Source organism: Lutra lutra, chromosome 2, assembly GCF_902655055.1.
Source record: "Lutra lutra chromosome 2, mLutLut1.2, whole genome shotgun sequence".
NCBI classification, from domain to species: Eukaryota; Metazoa; Chordata; class Mammalia; order Carnivora; family Mustelidae; genus Lutra; species Lutra lutra.
Window position 1 is genome coordinate 74,734,928 of NC_062279.1, and position 12,779 is coordinate 74,747,706.

The window sequence follows — 12,779 nt, forward strand, 5'->3', positions numbered from 1 at the left end:
TTTTATGGTGGGATTTTTCATTTCATTGGATCATTTTCATCTCCTCCTAGTAAACTCAAGTGGTCTCCTCAAAGCATTAAAACAAAGGTATTCTAGAGCTTACACTGGACGTTAATGAAGACATGTCTGAAATAAATATATATATTTTTAATTTATTTGACAGAGAGAGAGATCACAATTAGGCAGAGAGGCAGGCGGGGTGGGGGGAAGCAGGCTCCCCACTGAGCAGAGAGCCTGATGCAGGGCTCGATCCCAGGACCCTGAGATCACGACCCTGAGCCAAAGGCAGAGGCTTAACCCACTGAGCCACCCAGGTGCCCCTGAAATAAATATTTTTTGAAATATCCAGTCTAGGGTACATTTGTTAAGAAAGAAAGAAAAAAAAAAAAGACAAGTTAATTGAAACCCTAGGCTTAATTTTCAAACTTTATCATGGATTACATGCTCTATTTCTAGGTGAGTTTACTTTTGTTTGCTTCTCCTCCAGTGTTTATTTTGGTTATCATACTTTCCAGTTCTTGAATTTCACTTTGCTCCCTTTTATAGTTTCTATTTCTCTGTTCAGACTCTGTGTTCAGTCATTAAGTTAGACTTTTTTCTTTTACTTCTTTGAACACGTTTATTATAAATGCTGTAGAATCTTTGTTTGCTAAGCTCAAGATCTGGGCCATCTTAGGTTTGGAATCCTGCCAGTGTCACTGAGGTTTTGTCAACTTAATAAGGGCTCTTAAAACTTCTATTAGGTAGGTATAACTTTATCCCCATTTTACATATAAGGAATCTGAGGTACAGAGCAGTAAAGAAACTTGCTCAAATATTACATAGCCAGAAAATGAACATTTCTGGGGCCTATACCGACGAAGAAATAATGTGCATTCAGTGTGGATTTCTTTTTATTATCTCTGTGCTGAGTGAAAGTCTGATGAATTTTTGGCCTTTTTATAGCTTTGGGGAAGCTTATATCTGATATCTCTAACTCTTCATTATTAAATACATAAAATTACATCATTATTTCATTCTAGATTGCTTAGGGAGAGTAGAACTGATTATAATTTGAAATCAGAAACTACTTTTGGGCATTACAAACCCCTAATTGGAGTGTACAGTCCAAAGAGGCACTAGCTTTTTACCCGTCTTGTTCAGTGCTATGCCTTCACACTTAGAAAGGGCCTGGAAAGAAATGTGTACCTATAAATATTTGCTGAACAAATACAATCTTATATTTTGTTCAGTTTCATTGAGAATAGAATGACATTTTTAACGTTCTTTATCTTGTAACTATCAAGGATAGCTATATTCCAAATTTTTAACTCGTTATAATACCTAAAACTAAAACTAGTGATTATTTGTTTTTTTTTTTTCATTTACTTCTTCGTATACATTTATCTTTTGCCTTATACAAATGTTACCTCTCATGTTAGAAGGTGTTAGTAACAAGGCTTGTTTTAAGGATACCTTGATATTGGTAGAGGATTAGAGACTTCTCATTGTTTTGGCATAAATAATAATATAGATGCAGAGATAGGGGTATTTGGGCCCCCAAATGCAGCATGTTTGCAAGATAGACACTTCCTTTAACAAGTTATTCTCTTTGCCAGTTCTTAATTGCAGAGATGAAGAATACATTATTTTTTTTGAAGAGTATATTATGACAATTATTTATATTCTTTTAAATCAACAAACTATTGCCCTTGAGGAAGTTTTTCTCCTCTATGCCATGTCTTTCCAATTCAGTTTTTGTATATTGTCCTTGTTCCATGGAGACTGCTAGTGTGACTTCATGAAATCTTATTTTCATAGCATGAAATGCCAAAGACTCCACTGCCCAGGGATTTAAGGAGGTACCCTGTGCACATTTCATGCAGTCACCAAAGGGAAAGCTTTGAAATATGGTCACATGGTGACCTTCTATACTTGGAAAAATTGGCTGAACCCACATGGTCCTGACAGAGGAGAATGGCAAGTAAGACGAACAGTGCACTTTGTGCATTTATCCCTTTAGAGTGGGGAATCTTATGCAAAAATATAAATACAGAGCAATTCTCAGATTCTGGACCACCAGTTTTGAAAACTACCTTTTTTTTAAAAAAAGGATTTTCTTTATTTATTTGTCAGAGCGAGAGAGCACAAACAGGCAGAGCAGCAGAGGGAGAGGGAGAAGCAGGCTCCCCACTGAGCAGGGAGCCCGATGTGGGGCTCAATCCCAGGACCCTGGGATCATGACCTGAGCTGAAGGCAGTCGCTTAACCAACGGAGACACTCAGGTGCCTGGAAACTATCTTCTTCTTAAAGGTAGCTTTTCTTTTTCTTTTTTAAACAGCTTTATTTATTTATTGAGGTATAATTAGTACACTGAAAACTGTACACATTCAAGTACACATCCTGAGGAGTCCTGGCACAAGGGCATTGCTGAAACCATTGCCAAAATCAAGGTCATAAACACAATGTTGGTAGTTTTTCTGTAACTTTTTGTCTTGATGAGATCAATGTTCTTTGTTTGGTCATTAGGAAGGAGCTTTTTGGGTTGCAAATGACCAAAGAGTGAGCAAAAGCAGGTTGGTCGATAAGGAAAGGAGATAAAAGAAGAGATGCCTCTGTTGTTAAGAGGCATCTCACAAGAACCTTTAGAGAGGATTTTTCTCACTCAGAAAACAAAATATCTTTTGTGGAAAATTGTATACAACTTTATGTGCCCCCATTTTTTTTTTTTTTTTTTTTTTTTTTTGTATAAGGTAAATAAGAAGATATGCCAAAGGAGCAAACATTAATGAAAACTCTCAAATACAACTGGTCTTATTGAAATAAACAGACAATTTGTAGAGAAAATAAAGTATAAGCCACAGCAATCACCCACCTTCCTGAAGACAAACAGCTCATGGCAATCTTTTTTTTAACCATTCTTTTCCTCTTACACTCATTTTGTCCAAGCTGCATAAAGATAGCGGGTGAGAGGGTGTCCAAGGATTTATGCTCAAGGACCGGATGAACTTCGCAACCATCCGTGGCTCCTTTCTCCCCACCTCACACCCAGGAAATCTCGCAGGAATTACTCAGATCCCGTCACTTCTCAGCATCACCACTGCAGTGACTTGGGGGTGCGTTGCCGTCTCTCGCCTGGGTTCTTCACTGACCTCCTCAAGGTATCTCTGTTTCCACCCTTTCCACACAAACTCTTTTTAGTGCAGTGGTTGGAGTGGCCCTTGGATAAGTAAATCAAAGCACCTCACTCCTCTGCTCAAACTCTGCAGTGGTTCTGTTTCCCCCAGAACCCGGATTCCTTACAAGGGCACACAGGGTCCCAGCCTGGGGGGTCTGGGCTCCCGTGCTGCGTTGCTCTCACCTCCTACCCTCTTTTTGGCAATCATTCCGCTGCAGCCCCACTGGCCTTCTTGCCTCTTGACCACATCAGGCCCCTTTCTAGCTCAAGTTCCTTAGGCGAGCTGTCCTTCTTGCCTGAAAAGCTCTTTTCCCAGATGTCGACCCAGATATCTACTGAAGATCAAATCTTTGCTCCAAACTCACCTTCTCAATGAGGCCTCCGCAGCCACTGAGTTAAAGCTGCAATTTATCTCGCACCCTCTACCTCCTATTTCCTGTACCCCAACTGTCTTTTTAAGGAGATATCACCTTTCCCCATGCTATATATTCTTTATTACATTTACTACTCTTGTTAGTTTCTGCCCTGCACCTTCTTCCTCCCTCCACCAAACACAAGCTTCCTAAGGGCAGAGAGTGTTTTACTACCTGATATAGGCTAAGGACCTAGAATTATACTCAGCACATAATAAGGTCTCAGTAAATGTTTGTTGAATGAGTGAATAAAAGTTATCTGGTTCTCTGAATTAAGGCAAATCTATGGCTGCTCCTTGAAGTTTCTTATCACACAGCTTACCATTATTTTAAATTAGTTTTTTTTTTTTTTAAATTTGAATAAGCAGTAGAAACACATGGCCCACATTTTAGAACACACAAAAGGCTATATAGTAAAATTAAGTCTCCTTTATACCTCTCCTCAGGTCATCTTTTGAGAGGGAATTAATTACTAGTTATACTTCTTTCCAAAGGTATTCTATACGTTTAGAAGTATATAGGCATTTATAACCTTTTATATTAACATATGGTAGCATTTTATCCATCTGCCTTTGGTATCTAACGATATATCTTGGTGATTATTTTCTTGTAATATGCGGATGAACTCTCTTGCTCTTTTTTTTTTTTACAACTACAGAGCGATCCATTTATTTACATATAACTGACTAGCTATCGTTTACTCTGACATATAATACAGTAATGGCTGTCACGTGCGGAGCTGCAGGATATGGTTCTAGAGAAGGAATTGCTGGATCAAATAACATATGCATTTTAATTCTGAGCTACACTGCCAAATTCTCCTCCGTGGAAATGTTACCAATGAACACTTTGTCCAACAAGGTATGAGGTTTTTTATACCATTACTCACATTGAGTGTTATTAAAGATTTTGAACTTTAATTTTTTTATTTCAAATTAATATGGCTAACAGTAAAAAACAAAAACACTATAATAGTACAGCAGATAAAAAGTGGAGAGTGACAGCTCTCAAGTCTTTCAGATCCTTTATTTACAGCCTCCAAAGGTAATCCTGGTTAATGGCATTTTGCATGTATTTTCAATATATATATATAAGCATAAAATTCTTTTGGGGCCCCTGGGTAGCTAGGGGCATCGATTCTTGATCTCAGCTCAGGTCTTGATCTCTGGGTCATGAGTTCAAGCCCCATATTGAGCTCCACTCTGGGCATGGAGCCTACTTAAAAAAAAATGCTTTTGTACACAAGTGTAAACAAAATGTAGTAATACTCTGTAATAATACTCTGCAACTTTTATTTGGAAGTATATAATGGGTAACATTCCAGTTAATACATATAATGCTGTTTTATTACTTTTTTTTTGGCCCCACAGTAGAACATGTACCATGCTTTGTTTAACCTAGTCTGTACAGATGGAAGTTTAACATATTTTAAGGATTTTAGTTGCAACCAGTGCTGAGAAGATGGCTTTGTATATGCATCTTTAATTTGTTGTTTGTTAATTCAAATACATTTCTAACAGTCAAAATATATGAGCATCTAAAATTTTGATAGTTCTTTTCAAGTTACCCTTTAAAAAAGTTGACTGCGATTTTTGAAATTAGCTATCTTGCTTCCCTACATACTGTTGTCCTGTATCATTATCCCTGGTGTGCAGAACCAGCATTTGTTCACCTGATGTAGTGACTGGTGTGTATTCTAATGGGATGTGACACCAGGGAAGGAAACAGTGTTTCCACTGCCAGATTCTCCCCAATTCGGAGACTTTTACAGAATGCTCATTGTAGCAGACTCTGTGTTTCAGATCTCTGGAGAGGCCTGCCAGACAATTGGCTGCCTAGAAGGCGATGACGCTTCTGAATTAAAGGGGGAACTTTGTTACTTTTAAAATTTTGTACACAGAGGTTACTGTCCTACTAAAAATGTTTCCCATCTGTGTCCTCAATTCTTCATTGTGACTCAGAGTTGCTATTATAGCAAATGAATTGTCATGAATTTTGCATTATTGCGATCATCCTTAAACATCTTTGCATGCTGCCTAAACTCAGGAGACACAATTATTTACATATATTTTCAATCTATTTTAAAAGGATACATACATGGTAATCCAACAGCTCATTTATTCTCCGGTCTTGATAGGAAAGCTGGGCAAACATAATGCAATAGTTTGCTAGTTGATTGCTAGTATACAATGGAGTGAACTACAAAATAAATTACTTCTTATAAAGATTTAAAGGTTGGCAGGCACAAAATCCAGAGAAGTTGTTGTTATTTTGTTTCCCCAGGTGTAAGCAAACTATTTATTGAGCATCTGTGCCTGACCTGTTTTATCTGTCAAATGATTTCCCTTTGTTTACTTTGGAAATTGTTTTCTTCCACCATTTTATAAGGAATAGCTAGATATTTAAAACACCCCACTTTGTAGATTCTAGACTTGAAGGCATTGCGCGTGACAACTTCACAGAGCTGTTAGTTATTTCAATACCAGGCCAGAGAATGGAGAACAGGAGCAATTATAAAGTATAATCACCTTGTTATCCTGGAGATGGGGGCAAGTGATAGAATAGAGCCCACCAGAAGACATGTGTCCCTGGAGTTCAGTTCAGTAAGAGGAATCTGGTAGGAACCAATGTTCCAGCAAAGACAGGGGTCACGGTCAAATGAGGTGAAGCAGGGGGACCTATGGCTTTAGTCTAAGGCAGTGGTTCCCAAATTTGAGTGATCAGAGAATTGCATGATGATCTTTGTGGAAAACAAACAAACAAACAAACAAAAACAGATTCCAAGGTCTCCCTTTGAGACTCTAGTTGAGAAGTCCTGTAGGGGGCAGCTAGAAATCTACATTTTCACAACGATACTACTGCAGATGGTTTACCTACTTCGTGGTGAGAGACACAGTTAGCAACTGGAGAGTTATCTCAGTTTGGGGGTCACAGGTTTAACCAGAGCAGCACTGGCAGGCCGGGTTGCTGTATCCCAGTTCTGGGCAGAGGGTGCTTCTTCCGTTTTGTTTAATCTGCCTGGAAGATGTGAATTATCCCTGTATTTGAATCTGAGCTCTCATGGAGAGATAGATCAATTAGGATAGCCCACATCTTACACTAGACAAAAGTAGAGTCAAGTTAATAGTTCTATTTTAGTTGTGCTACTGTCCTTTGACATTTGTGACTTGAATTCAGATCTAACCCTTGACAGCTGGTGTAGTTTTCGCTTTTACTCAGTTTCTTCCATTTAAGAAGGTATTTTGGCTTGTACATTTGAATTCTTCCCCCCGAACCTCCATTTGAACAGTTTCTATTGTGCTTCCTTTTTTTTTTTTCCATTCTCTTCTAAATGAAAGTTCGTTTTCTCAGTAGGAGCAGCAAATGATTTTAAATCAGACAACCTAAGAAACTACAAGTTTCCATGGGTTTGTGATTAACCTAATCAGAGGATCTAAATTCAAATGCATCAGAAATTGTGGGGAAGAGGGTATGTAGGAAACATGGGTGTGAATCAAAAAGGAGTGACTTCAAACTGACAAGCATATGACCTGGTCTAAAAACACCAAAAATTCAAAACAAAGTGCTGTGTTGTCAAAACAAAACAGGTCTTCAGACCAAAGTCTGACAACTGGCATTCTGTCTATGCCCTTGACGTAAAGCCTTACACTGGTGAACCTATAGACCCCATCTCAGTTGGTTATGACCTTGTGGTGCTACTATTATAGTGACACTACAATAAAATGCTGTGAGCACATTAGAACACAGTATAATACAACAGAAATTTGGGAATATATTGGGAAGACCAAGAATAAGAAGGTGGGGAAGAGAGAAAGACAGGGAAAGAATATGCAAGCCATGTCATCTACTGCTCACAGCTGAGCACAAGGCAGACTACATTGTATGGCTACTAAATTCAGTCACCCTCCTACTGATTTATTATATTTTATTTATTTATTTCAGACAGAGAGAGAAAGAGAGAGAGAGCATGAGCTGGGTGGGCGAGAGGCAGAGAGAGGAGGAAGCAAGCTCCATGCTGAGCAAGGAGCCCAACGTGGGGCTTGCTTGATCCCAGGACCTTGGGATCATGACCTGAGCCAAAGGCAGATGCTTAACCAGCTGAGCCACCCAGGTGTCCCACTCCCACTGGTTTTTGTTTTTGTTTTTGTTTTCCCTTTCTCCCTGACTTCATGCCAAATCCAGGAAAGGTACTCACTTCTTTCCTTGAGTTTTCTGAATGGCAGTCCACCCAGAGGTTATGGAGTGAACCACTGCCCTGGGTTTGAGAATAGGGTAGGTAGGAGAAGTCAATTTCTTGAAGATGACAAAGAGCAGGCTTCAAGGAAGGCTTTAGCTGGGCACCTCACATCCTCCAAAGTGCCCACACAGAAGAGCCAGTGCTGGATTTTTTCCAAGAGAACAGAGCTTGAATTCCTCAGCCTTTGAAGTTTCCTGCAGCCTTGGAGAAACTGCATATCCAAATAAGGAGTGGCCAAATCCATCCCCTTTCCACCGACCTCCCATTACCCCTCTTCTACGCAGAGCTCTGTGCAAAAGGAGGTGAGCAGCAACAGGGTGAAGAGAACTGTGAGGAAGAGATAGTTACTAAGCTATGACAGGATTATCTGAACTCAATTATCTGTAGGAGGTATGGTTTTAAATCATAAACGAGTGAAAAATTGTTGGATTGGATCGAGCATACCGGAAAGGGCATAATAAGTGTTATTATGCCTGGGTAGGGGTCTGGGTAGGGGTTTGGGCTGGAGTCCTACATAAAACACAGCTGGCTTCCGCCAGCACATGTCTGAGGTTTTACTTTCGCGTTCATACATGCCATGCATATTCTCTGAGCGATTTCCCCTGTTACGTTGTGGTGTTTACGTTAGTCGATCCAGTTTATTGTCCTAATTCCCTTATAAATAGCTGCATGCAGGTTACAATGAGGGGACCTCAGCGTGGGGCTGGGCTCCAGTACTCGTTTCTGCTTGGAACCACTTCATTTCTATGGTTATCCCATCAGCAACTTTGGCCTTGTTAAGCGGAGAGTCGAAAATATTGTCTGATTACCTAATGTGAGGCAAGGACTGTACTCCACTAATTATTGCATTTCCTCATTCAAGAATAACAGTTATTAAGAGCCTGTTTTGTTCCAGATGCTCTTCTAGGTGTTGGGAACACATCTTCGAACAGAACAAAGTGCCCATTCTTAGAAAGTTTACACTCCGGTGGAGGAATGCAGATCAAAACACACACACACACAAACAAAACTAGCTATGCTCTATGTCCTGGGAGATGATGTGATCCAGAGGGGGAAGTAGCATTTGAGCAAAGACCAGAAACAAACATTGCATGAAGCCATGTAAATGTCCCGCAAGTGTTTAAGGTAGAGGTAACCGCTCTCCAGCCGCCGCAACGCACAAGTGTACCGGGCACGTTTGTGAACCGCAAGGAGACCCGCATGGCTGCAGAGCTGCCGCATGGAAGTAGGTATCCGAGAGCTCCCCAGGGGCCAGAGGGTGACCAAGCACTGAAGGCCCGAGCAAGGACTGTGGATTTTATTCCCCCCGGAATGGAAAGGCAATGGAGGGTCTGTGTACAGAACTGACCTTTGAAATCGCTGCTGCCACGTGTGGAAGATGCCGATTGCGCGGACTAGGCTCTGGCGAGCACTTGATCATTTTGTTTGCCTGGACGACGATCATGCGCAAGATCCATCCATAGACTTTGTTTTCATACTTATAAGGCAAAATGTCCTTCAATTATTATTCCTTTTATGATATGCCTCATGTGATGATATGTCTTTGAAGACGCAGTGCTTGATGATTTTGTGGTTGTTGTTGGAAACGTGTGTTTAGTAGAAGTCTGTGCAGCCATCTCCTCCTTCAGAAGGTGTCGTGACACTTATATCTAGAACTGTTCTGTCCCATCCCTTTTGCTCTTTACATCTCATAAATGCTCTAGCCCACCTAGTCTGTCTGCTGGAATTAGGGAGTGGTAGTAGCTTAGCTCAGTAGGTTCTAATTCATAGTACTGTGACTTAAAAAAAATTGTAGGTATAAAAAATGGGATTTTTTCAAGCCTTGTTAAGAAGTTTTGCATAATGTCAAAAGTGACTAATAAGTGAACAAGGCAGCTTGTTTCCACATAATGATAAATAAAAGCCCCCCGGAGATGGGCAAAATCTTTTAGAAAAAAAAAAAAAAAAGAAAAGAAACATTAAAACAAACAATTTTTTTAAAATTTTTATTTATTTATTTATTTTTAAACATATAATATATTTTTATCCCCAGGGGTACAGGTCTGTGAATCGCCAGGTTTACACATTTCACAGCACTCACCATAGCACATACCCTCCCCAATGTCCATAACCCCACCCCCCCTCTCCCAACCCCCCTCCCCCCATCAACCCTCAGTTTGTAAAACAAACAATTTTTAAAGACTGTTGTAAAGATTCAATTACAACCAAGAGAGTGCTAGGGTCAAAGGCAAAGGAAAATGTGTGAACCAGGAAAAGAGATTTCCAGGAGACAGCAAGATAACACTTTTAGACCATTGTTTGAAATGTCTTGGTGATCCTCATTAAATGTTCTTTGTTTTTTGAATCAGCTGAAATGTTCCTGGAAACTATTGGAAAATGGCTAAAAAAATAAGATAATATACTCACTACATAAGCTGGAAAGGACTTAGAGAAAGAGAATATGATGTTTTCCCTCACAGCTGAGTTTCTCGGTGAATTAGGCTCTAAATGTCTGTGAGAAATTATTACTGAAAAATGAGGTAATACCCAAATACTAAGTAGCATGTATTGTCACCGAAGACAAACTTGCATATTTTATTCTTCCCTATAAAACAATAAATTATGCCCATTTTGTCTGTAACGGACTTATTAGTGAGCTAAAATTTAATTTAAAATGAGGGAATTAAGTCAATTTATTTTATTAGGGGAACACTAACTAGAAATATGAACTTCCCACTTTAAGAGGTAAAAAGTTTCGATATGCTGATTCATGTCTTCTTAAAAAATGCACAACTTTCAGTGATCTATTCTGTTGTCACACTACTTTTGACCCTTTCCATTAATAAGTCAAAATATTTTACAATGAATAATTTTTATATATTTCTTCTAAATACAATAGATGTATTAGATTCTACATACAATTATCCTTATTTATTTTTAAAATATGAAGCTATATCTGGAATGACTTGTTACTTTTGCACTCCAAGGTGATGTATTGATCCTAAACTCTGAAAAAACTGGGTTGTTTTTTTCAGCGAATTGAAAAGAAGTCTTTGTGCAAATCAAGTGGATGGACCAAATGTGACCTCAGGCAGTCTGTTTAACATCTTTAATTATAATTTTCTTCATCTATGAAAAGACAATTACAGAAATATTTGTTATTTATAAACACCTAGTATAGTAGGTACTACATAAAATTTTTGTTTCTTTACTATCTAATGAATCAGTTGATGGGTATTGTGAGGGTAGTTATATATAAAATATAAAAATGGCCCTTGATGGGTAAATTCATGCTAATTCATGAATTTAAAGCAACAGGGAATTGAATCACTATTCCTGAGCTATAATCATGCAGCAGACATGGCATAATTTTTAACTCCAAGCACAGACAAATCAGGAGTAAATGGCTTGTTTTGGTGCCTTTAGTTTCTTTTAAATTTTGCACTCCTTTTCTTGTTCTGTTGTTGCTCTCCATCTGTTTGCTTTTTTGAGCAACCTATATTATAGATTCACAGAATCCTAGAGTGTGAAAGACTCTTACATTAGAACACGAGAAACCTTTGCTCTGATGTAGCAATTCCTTTGACAGCACACCTAACAGGTGGTCACCCGTCCTCTACTTGCATACTTTCAATAGAAGTGAGTTGCAACCTGTCTACGCACACTGACGTACAGCAGTAATCATTGTGCAGACTCCCTTAAACTGGGTGTTTACTTACTTAGTACGTTTATACCAATGGAATGTGAGCAAACGTGATACTCAACATTTCAAATCAGAGATTTAAACGACTGAAGCATCCATCTGCCATATACTCGCTACCTCCTTCCTATGAGCCAGAATGGGGCTATGCCCTGGATGCAGCTTCACTTGGGCAAACAAACAACAACAATAAAATGAAAAACTTCAAAACAATATTGAAGAACCCTGGTTCCAGAATGACAATCACCCTCTGTTGGGAACACTTAATTGTGGATTGTATAATAGAAAAATAAAATTCTATTTTCTTTAGGCAACTGAACTAGCACTGAGTCTCTGATATATTATTATTATCATTATTATGTTCTATTATTATCCTAACTCATGCAAGAGACACTTCATTTTTTCTAGTCTCTGGGAAAGATTACTTAAGATTGGGTTTATCTAACTTTTGAATGTTTCATAGAACTTGCTTATAAAATCATCCAAACTGATGTTTAGAATTTATCATAATATTTTTTAAATTTTTAAAATCACTGCTACATAATTAGAAATTGATCATGTCTTTCTTTTGACTCTTGATGTTGTTTAATTGTTTATTTAACTTTTTTCTTTACCATGCTCACCAGTTATAATTTAAATTTGTCATTTCAAAGAAGCCGCTTTGGCTTTATCGATTTTTAAATTTAATTGTTTTGTATTTATTTCAGGCTCTTAATTTTACTCTTTTATTCTTCTTATTTTGGGGGGTGTTTAATTTTATTCTTTTTATTCTAAGTTATTAAGTGAGAAACTTAACTAATTTTTAAGTAGGAAACCATAATTATTTGGAACTATGTTTTTAAGTTTCAAAAATCTAGAAATAAGCAGTCATTTCAAGGAATTAGTCCCAATTACTGAGAAGGATATATTAAAATCTCCTATTCTAATATTAAATTTGTCAGTTTCTCTTTGAGGTTCAATTCCCTTCCCCCCTTTTTTTCTTTATGTAATTTGAAGCCATGTTAGTTGGTGCATATAAAAATATATAGATATTTACTATATTTGATGTGTTTGGACTTATTGCTACATTTTCTGTATTTGTTTTCTTCTAGCCTTTTCTTGGATTAAATATCATTATGCTTTTGTTCCATTTTCCCTCTTTACTGGTTTGAAAATTGAACACTTTGTTATCCTAAAAGTTTTAACATGCATATTAAACAAAACAAAAGTTTAAATCTAATAACTTTACCCTCTCCCAAACAATACAAGGACTTTCTAAATGTTCTAACATAAACTGCTATTTCATACAGTCAA